The sequence below is a fragment of the Physeter macrocephalus genome, chromosome 10 (genome assembly GCF_002837175.3).
Source record: "Physeter macrocephalus isolate SW-GA chromosome 10, ASM283717v5, whole genome shotgun sequence".
Lineage (NCBI taxonomy): Eukaryota > Metazoa > Chordata > Mammalia > Artiodactyla > Physeteridae > Physeter > Physeter macrocephalus.
The window spans coordinates 70,262,182-70,270,093 of NC_041223.1; positions in this window are offsets into that span (position 1 = coordinate 70,262,182).

A 7,912-nucleotide genomic window follows, 5' to 3' on the forward strand; every position below is an offset into this window, starting at 1 on the left:
GAGAAAGTGAATCGTACTAAACCCAGAGAACAGAATGGCTGCTTTGGGAAGCAGAAATGAATCCACATGACCATGATAAAAGGGATGAGGGCCGGGCAGGTGGTTCAGTGATGAGAGATGAAGATGCAGATATAAACAGGCACCAAGCCACCGGTCTTGTGCATTGTCCTCAAAGGAGGATGAAGTCTATATTTTATCCTAAAAGTTATGGGTAAATTTGGAAGGATTTTAATCGTAGGAGCAGTGTGGTTTCAGAAAGATCCCTTTGGCTGTAGTGTGAAGAACAGCTGAGTGTGTGTAAGGGTGAGGAGGGGTTGAGGGGAAGGGGAGAGTCAGACAAAAATGGAAGGAGGGAGAGCAGTTACAAACAAACAAACAAAAATGATCTGTTTCAAGACTTGAACTTAAGAGAGAGAAGACATTGGGTTCAAGAGATATGAAGCGTGTGGAGTGTCCAGGACTTGGTGTGTGATAGGTGGTGACAGTGAAAGATGAGACAGGGTCAAGGTTGACTTCTGAGTTTCCGTCATGTACCACAGTATATGTGGCTCACTGAAATTTTAAATGTCAAGGGAGGAGGAGGTTCTGGGAAGAAGATGAATTTTCTTCAGGTTATCATAAGTTGGAGGTACCTGTGGGGTGTCTGGGCAGCCCGGAGTTGTAGAGGGGGTTTGATGCTCAGGGAATAAACTTGGGGTAGAGACTTTAGAATTGGAACCACAGGAGGCAAAAGATATCAAGTGGGGTGAACATGTGAGGAAAGGATGTAAGATTAATTTACCACACAGACGAAAACATCCTCCTATATACTAGAGATGAAAGGCTGGAAAATGCAATGAAGATGTAGATTCTGTTAAAAGAGCAACAGGACATTAAACCCTTGGCTATTAATATAATTCAGGACAAGGAGATTTATTTGAAGACTCTATAAAACTCTAATGAGGACAATAAACACAGACTTGAGTAAGTAGGGAGCTATACCATACTATTTATTTAAAAGAGTAAAAAATAGTGAAAATGACAATACTCCCAAGGTTAATACATGGATTTAATGCAACACCTATTAAAATCACAGCAAGATACTTCATGGTAATTTACAAAATGATGGTAACATTCTTTTTGAAATTATCGGTGGACCGGAATACATATATGGATCAATATATAGAAATATATATAGCACTTTAGATTATGCTAGATGCTTTCACATCATTATGTCATTTAATTCTTACAATGATTCTTGTAATCAGGTATGTTTAATTACTATCCCCATTTTAGGGCGACCATAAGTCCCAGTATACCCGGGGCAGTCCCGTGTTATGCTATGAAAATGTAGCCCCTGCTCCATTTAATATTTTTCCTAGATGTCTTAATTTTTAAAGAGGGCATTATTGTTAATAGTTGCATTAAAATAATCTAGGATAGGTTGGTACCATCTCTAGGGGGAACTTCTCACTTCTGTCATGGTCTTGTCCAGTAGTGGATAAGGAGCATGTAGGGAAAAGAATTCTCATCTTAGTATGTGCAAAATCTGAAAGACAAACTGTGATCACACTTTTCCTTTTTCCTAACCCATTCTTGTTGCAAAGTTACTAACACCTCCCTTTGAAGTGTAGCATGCTGTGTGAGGACATACTCACCGATAAAACAAAGTGCACCCTGATTCCAAAGATAGCTATTTCTTTCCAGTTTGGTGGATGAGGTATTGGATGCTGCTACTGGCTCCGACCAGCGACTTGGTGTGCCCACCGGATGCTCATATGAACAAGTTGCATGAAGCCATCAGGATTCCAGTTGGTGGGGTCAGTGGGGAACTTGGAAAATTAAAGGTTATGTATAACAAGCAAAATATGTACAAGATATGGGGGTGGAGCAGTCCTTCCGTAGGGCACGCAGAGTATTCTGAATATCTCTTTAACAATGGCTTGTCGTTTAGTATGTGGAATAAATATTCATCAGTTTATTTATCTATATTCTTACATTTTTTTATCGTGGCAAAACATATGTAACATAAAGTTACCATTTTAACCATTTTTAAGTGTATAGTTCAGTGTCATTGAGTATTATTCACATTGTTCTGCAATCATCACCACCAACCATCTCCAGAACGTTTTTCATGAAACTCGACACCCAATTAAACACTAACTTTCCATTCCTTTCTCCCCTCAGTCCCTGGCAACCACCATTCTACTTTCTGCCTCTATGAATTTGACTATTCTATATACCTCATATAAGTGAAATCATAGAATATTTGTCTTTTTGTGACTGGCTTATTTCACTTAGCATAATGTCTTCAAGTTTAATCTGTGTAACATTTGTCAGATTTTCCTTCCTTTTTAAGGCTGAGTAATATTCCATAGTATGTATATATCACTTTATTTTATTGCTTGGGATTACCAGTTAATTTTGCAATAAACTCTTGTTGGTGATGAGTTCAAAAAACAAAAGTTCATGTTTTATGAAATATTAAATATTGAATTTTTGTTTCTCAAGAAAGTTGGTGATAATGTATAACTTGTACAAATATTTGTAGAAATTTATCATACACTAAAGGAGGCTGTAGTAATATCACCACTACATGAAAACCAGGAGACGAAGTCTACTTAAGAAGCATTAGCATTTACTTCAAAAGTTAGTCATTATTTTAAGAAGACTGTCCCCCCAAATAATGATTTAATGTGCACAGCTGCAAAACTGCATTATATATCATTCTGTGAATCATGACTTTTCACTTAGATCAAATTACTTTTTCAATTTGATTTCATTTATTTTTGATTCCAAGTTTTTGCATATATTTTTTTAAAGCTGAGTGGCAGATTTTTTTCTTTACAAAGATGGTTATATCACTATATTCCACCCAACATGCTCTTTTAAAATTGTAATGTGGACACTCCTCCATCAAGGATAGGGTTCTATGTTTCTCCCATTGAATCTCCTCTCTCTCTCTCACCATTCACCTTTAGCCATAATGCTATGAGGAGCTCCAGGTCCAAGTCTGAGTCATATGGAGAGGCCACAAGTAGGTGTTCCAGCCAACAGCCCCTGTGAAAGTCTCAGCTGGCAGCCAGCATCATGTGAATGTAAGTCTTCAGATGACTGCAGTCCTCAGCTTCCAGTCACCTTCACTGATGCTGAGTGGTACATGGACAAGCCGCCCTACCAGGTCCTGCCCAAATTGAAGATTGGTAAGCAAAACAAATGTTGTCTCTGGTTTAAGCCTCTAAATTCCGGAGCAATTTGTTACTGAGTCATGGGAACTGGAACAGGATGTTAATGTCTTGGCCGCATTGCAGAAAAAGAACTTCACAAACTGTTAAATGTTGTTCATTTTGTATCAGTGTCATCAGATGCTTCAAGTAGGAATGTGACGAGTCCTGATACTATATTTAGGTGACTTCTGAACACAGTGCAGCTCTCTTTGCTTTCATGCAGGTAGATGGAATCTTATCTTGGTTCTGAGTTCTAAGACCTGAATCGTCACCTTGTTCACCCAGTCCCTGCATCTGTGCTTTGACAGGTCCTCTAGAAGTGAGGCCCTTCTTATATTATCAGTCCCTTCGTTTGTGATGCTATAGGCAGTTACCATTTATTAAACACCTAAATGTCTCACGTAGTGCACTCCTGATTTTAGTCCTGACAACAGCCCTGCAATAATAATATGTATTATTAGCCCTATTTTATAGATAGGAAAATAGGGCTCAGATTGGTTAAGAGCTTGCTCCAGATCACACTAGCAGGAGGGAGATATGCTTCTCTAATGCCAAAGCCCAAGTCCTTTCCACAGAGTCACACTGGATTCCTGCTTTGGTCCCAGCACTTGGCTATGTTCTGCTAACCTGACCGTAGATGTCCATGCTGCTGGTTATCCTCCGGCTTATGCTTCTGGGTGTCGCCGGATCTCTGTTGACAGGCCTGCCCATCTGTCATTCATCCTGCCACCTCTTGCTGGACCTTGCTATTACCATCTGCTTGTCTGCGTTCTGCAGGTTCTCAGTGCTTAGTTCTGCTGCATCCACACTTCAGTTAAACCTCCCACAGCTGGATGTTTCATAGATTTGAAGCAGTAGCAGGGCTAGAAGCTATGACTTTGGAGGAGAATGAACTTGGACCCGCTCACCGTCCATACAAAGCAATACAAAAAGGTTGAAAAGTTAAACGAGCAGCTACAACAGCAGCAATACCACAAACCTTTGCAAGATCTGAATAGAAACAATCTGAAATTTATTCTGGATGGTAATGAAATAAATTTCTCTCTGTTAAAGAGATGAAAATATCATGGAAAACAACATAAATGGATCTGAATATAGAAACATTAAAAACAAAAAGAACCAAAGAATACAGGACAGAAAGCAATAGGATTGGTTTCTCGCTAGAAACGATGGTGGTTAGAAGGCAGTGGGGTGACATAATCAAGGTGCTCAAAGAAAACACCTATCTACTAAGAATTCTGTGTCAAGCAAAGCTATCCTTCACAAATAAAGGTGAAGGAAATACATCCCCAGATGAACAAGAGATGAAAGACTGTGTTGCTAGAACACCTACCCTAAAAAGATATTGAAGAAAGTCAGTCAGGCCGAAATGAAATTCTATCAGATGGTAACTCGAATCCATAAGAAGAAATGAAAAGCACCAAAAATGTTAAATATGTGGGTAAATATGAGACTATAAAAGGTTCTTTTCTCTCCTTTCATGTCTTAATTTTTAAAAATGACTGCTTAAAGCAATAATTATAATATTATATTGTTGGCTTTATAATATATATGAGGCACCATATATAATATGATGTATTATATATAATATATGATTACTTATGATATGACGTCTTACATCTCATATATGGTTATATGTAATATATTATGTGTGATTATATGTGAGTATATATGATACCTATAACGATATAGTATGTCGTTGTAGTATATAGTATGTCCACAAAGTGGGAAGAAATGGAGCTATGCTGGATGTTTAATAATTGTTTAAATAGATGAGTGATGATAACCTGAAGTTATTTAAATTGGCATTAGTTTCATTGCTATTGAGGCAAGCATTTCTATCCTTGTTAATTTACTGCCTGTATTTTCTTACATGAAAATTGGTGGTCCAGTCATTTATTGCATGGGATGTGGCTATTCATTTGCTATTTTTTCAGTTCTATTGTAGCAGGAAGTGACTAGACTTTAATATTTTCTAATTCCCCCCCCATAATAGTTACATCAGTTCATTAAATTAGCTTAATGGTAATAATTCCTTGAGAGAGGGGATCATTAAGAAAAGATTTTGAAGAAAGCTGGTAAACAGAGTGGGAAGTTACTCCATAGTCTTCAGAAGTTCATCTTAGCTCTTCTCATTCTGAGAAGAACTTTACAGATGAAGTACCCATCGCTTCCTGTCTGCTCTAAGGGGTCTGAGGTGAGCAAAGAGGTGCTGACAGAATATTGAGTCTTAGGTGGAAGGCTTAGCTGAGCTGGAAATAATTGATTAGTCAGGGAAGTTTTTGTGCCAAAACATTAAAAATAACACAGTGGTAATGTTTCCTAGGAGCAGATTTGCTGTTCCACATGGATCCAGAAACAGATTAAAACTCAGGTCAAATGAGGATCTCTGAGTTTACTCAAGAAAAGTAGTGAGAGAGAGAAATTTGTCTCATACTTAAGAGCTACAGTTTCCTTCCCCCCCCCCCCACAGGTTTTAAGTATAGCTCCTGCATTTACTCTAGGAAATGTTCCTTAATGTTCTGGGTTAGAATTTATGGAAAAGTATCATGATACAAGGAGCCATAAAATTTAAGCTCTGACCATCACCTGAGAACGAGCTTCCTCTCACCCACTGTATCTCTACCGCCCTCACTATAGGTATTTCTAGGATGAGATTTACAAAAACATAGATTTTGATGATGAAAATTTGATAACTCTCAGATGCCATATTTCTTGAATCCTAGTATAACAGCTCACTGAAAATCACAAGGGAATTGAAATGAATAATAATTGAACGCTACTAGGTGCATGGCATTTTGATAATCAATATGACGATACGAAGATAAAGCATGGCACCTGTCCTGGAGTAGCTCATTCTCAGGTTTAACATCTTTCAGTTAGAGGAATCCTGCGTATCTTTTTGTAGGGGTTTGAGGAGACCCAATAGTCCCTTTCTTCCCTGCCCAAGGATAGAATTCCTTAGATATAGACGTGGAAGTCAGACAGACAGAAATGAAATGACAAAAGCGATAGAATGCGTGGCCAAGGTGTGCAGCCGAATCTAGTTTGCTCTCCACCGGCACACCTCCCTTCCAGCCTAGTCCTCGGGACTGCCCTCCTGTGGGAGAGTTTGGAACTGCGGCCAGCGCACTCAGCCAAGAGCTCGAGGGCCAGGGAGAGGGGTGCCAAGAACCCAGATCCCTGATGCTTAAGGTAAACTTTATCCAGATAAGAAACATTAACATCCAGGTAATCCTCCAGCCACGCACCATCCAGGGACTTCTCTTCCACTTGAGGGAGAGAGAGAGAGGGGGGTGAGGGAAGAGCGGGAGCATCCTTCCAGTGGAGGCACTCCATGTGCGGACACAGGAGCGCGGCTACGCACTCGCTGTCCACATGCCAGCATACATGAAAGTGCTTGCTCACTTTCCCTTCTTCTTCTTTTTTTGGTCCTTGACTTCTTTGTTCTTTTTCACCTCCTCTCCGTCTAACTGTTGGCAGTAAACACGCCCCTGAGTCTGTTGGGAAAAGCTGGTTAGGTCTAGTCTGAGCTAGAGAGACTTGGCTGCGTGGGGGAGGGCCATCGTGTCTCTCCTCAGTACCACGTGCAGAATGGCCTGGAATCTTTCCTTGTGAGTCTGCAGCTCCCGTCAGGAGGGAACCACGTGCTCGAGACCAGAGCCGGGTCAGGGGTGATGCGGAGCTTGCGGTGAGCGCTTCCACAAGAACGTGTCTGAGGACGTTCAGAGTGTCTATATAATAAAGAACCAAGGGATACAGTTTTGTCTGGTTTTAGTACCAGAAGAGTTGGGCTTCTCCTCAGCAATTGGTTTGTTTCCATCTCGTGGACCAGGTGGATTCTCTCACTCTCTGGTAGTGTAGGAGGAGTCCCTGGCTGGTGGGGGGACGGATGGCCAACAGTTGATGTTTCTTGTTTGGGTAGCGCTTACCTTGGAAAGGGCTCTGAGCATCGAGGACCTGGGTTCTTTGCACCCCTCTCCTCTGCCCCAGACCTCCTGGCTGAGGGCACCTGCTGCAGTTCCAAACTCTCCCACAGGAGGGCAGTCCCGAGGGCTAGGCTGCGGAGGAGGTGTGCCTGTGGAGAGCATCGGCAAACATTTGGTTGCACGACTCAGCCGTGCATTCTACTGCTGTTGTCATTTTCATTTCTGTCTGTCTGATGTCCACGTCTATATCTTAAGTAATTCTATACTTGGGCAGGGAAGAAGGAGACTATCGGGTCTCCTGAGTCCTTCCATCAAAAAGCCTAGAGGCAGACGTGTGGCCGTCTCACAGCCAGTGCACGGGATTTTAAGATATGCACGTTTGCATCCTTCCTGCCTTCCTCTTATACCCCATTCCTTATTATTTGCCTTTTTCTGCTTCACCTAACTCTTATTTGTGTTACCTTGTACTTTCCGTGTCCTTGTAAGGTGCCTTATGCTCTTCCTGGAACCAGGCAGGGTATAAATACATGAATAAATATATAGCAAGCACCTGGCTCCCTGGGCCTCTGGCTCCATAGCATGCTTTGCTGCTTCTCGGCCTTTTGGCTCAATCTGAGCACAAGGTAATGGGCTTCGTTCCTGTGCTGAGATGGTTCCCCAGGCCTGACATTCAGGACTTCTCTCAATTCTTGGCTTCTTCCTCTTTTTTTTTTTTTTTTTTTTTTTTTTTTTTTTTTTTTTTTTTTGTCGGTACGCGGACCTCTCCCCGTCGTGGCC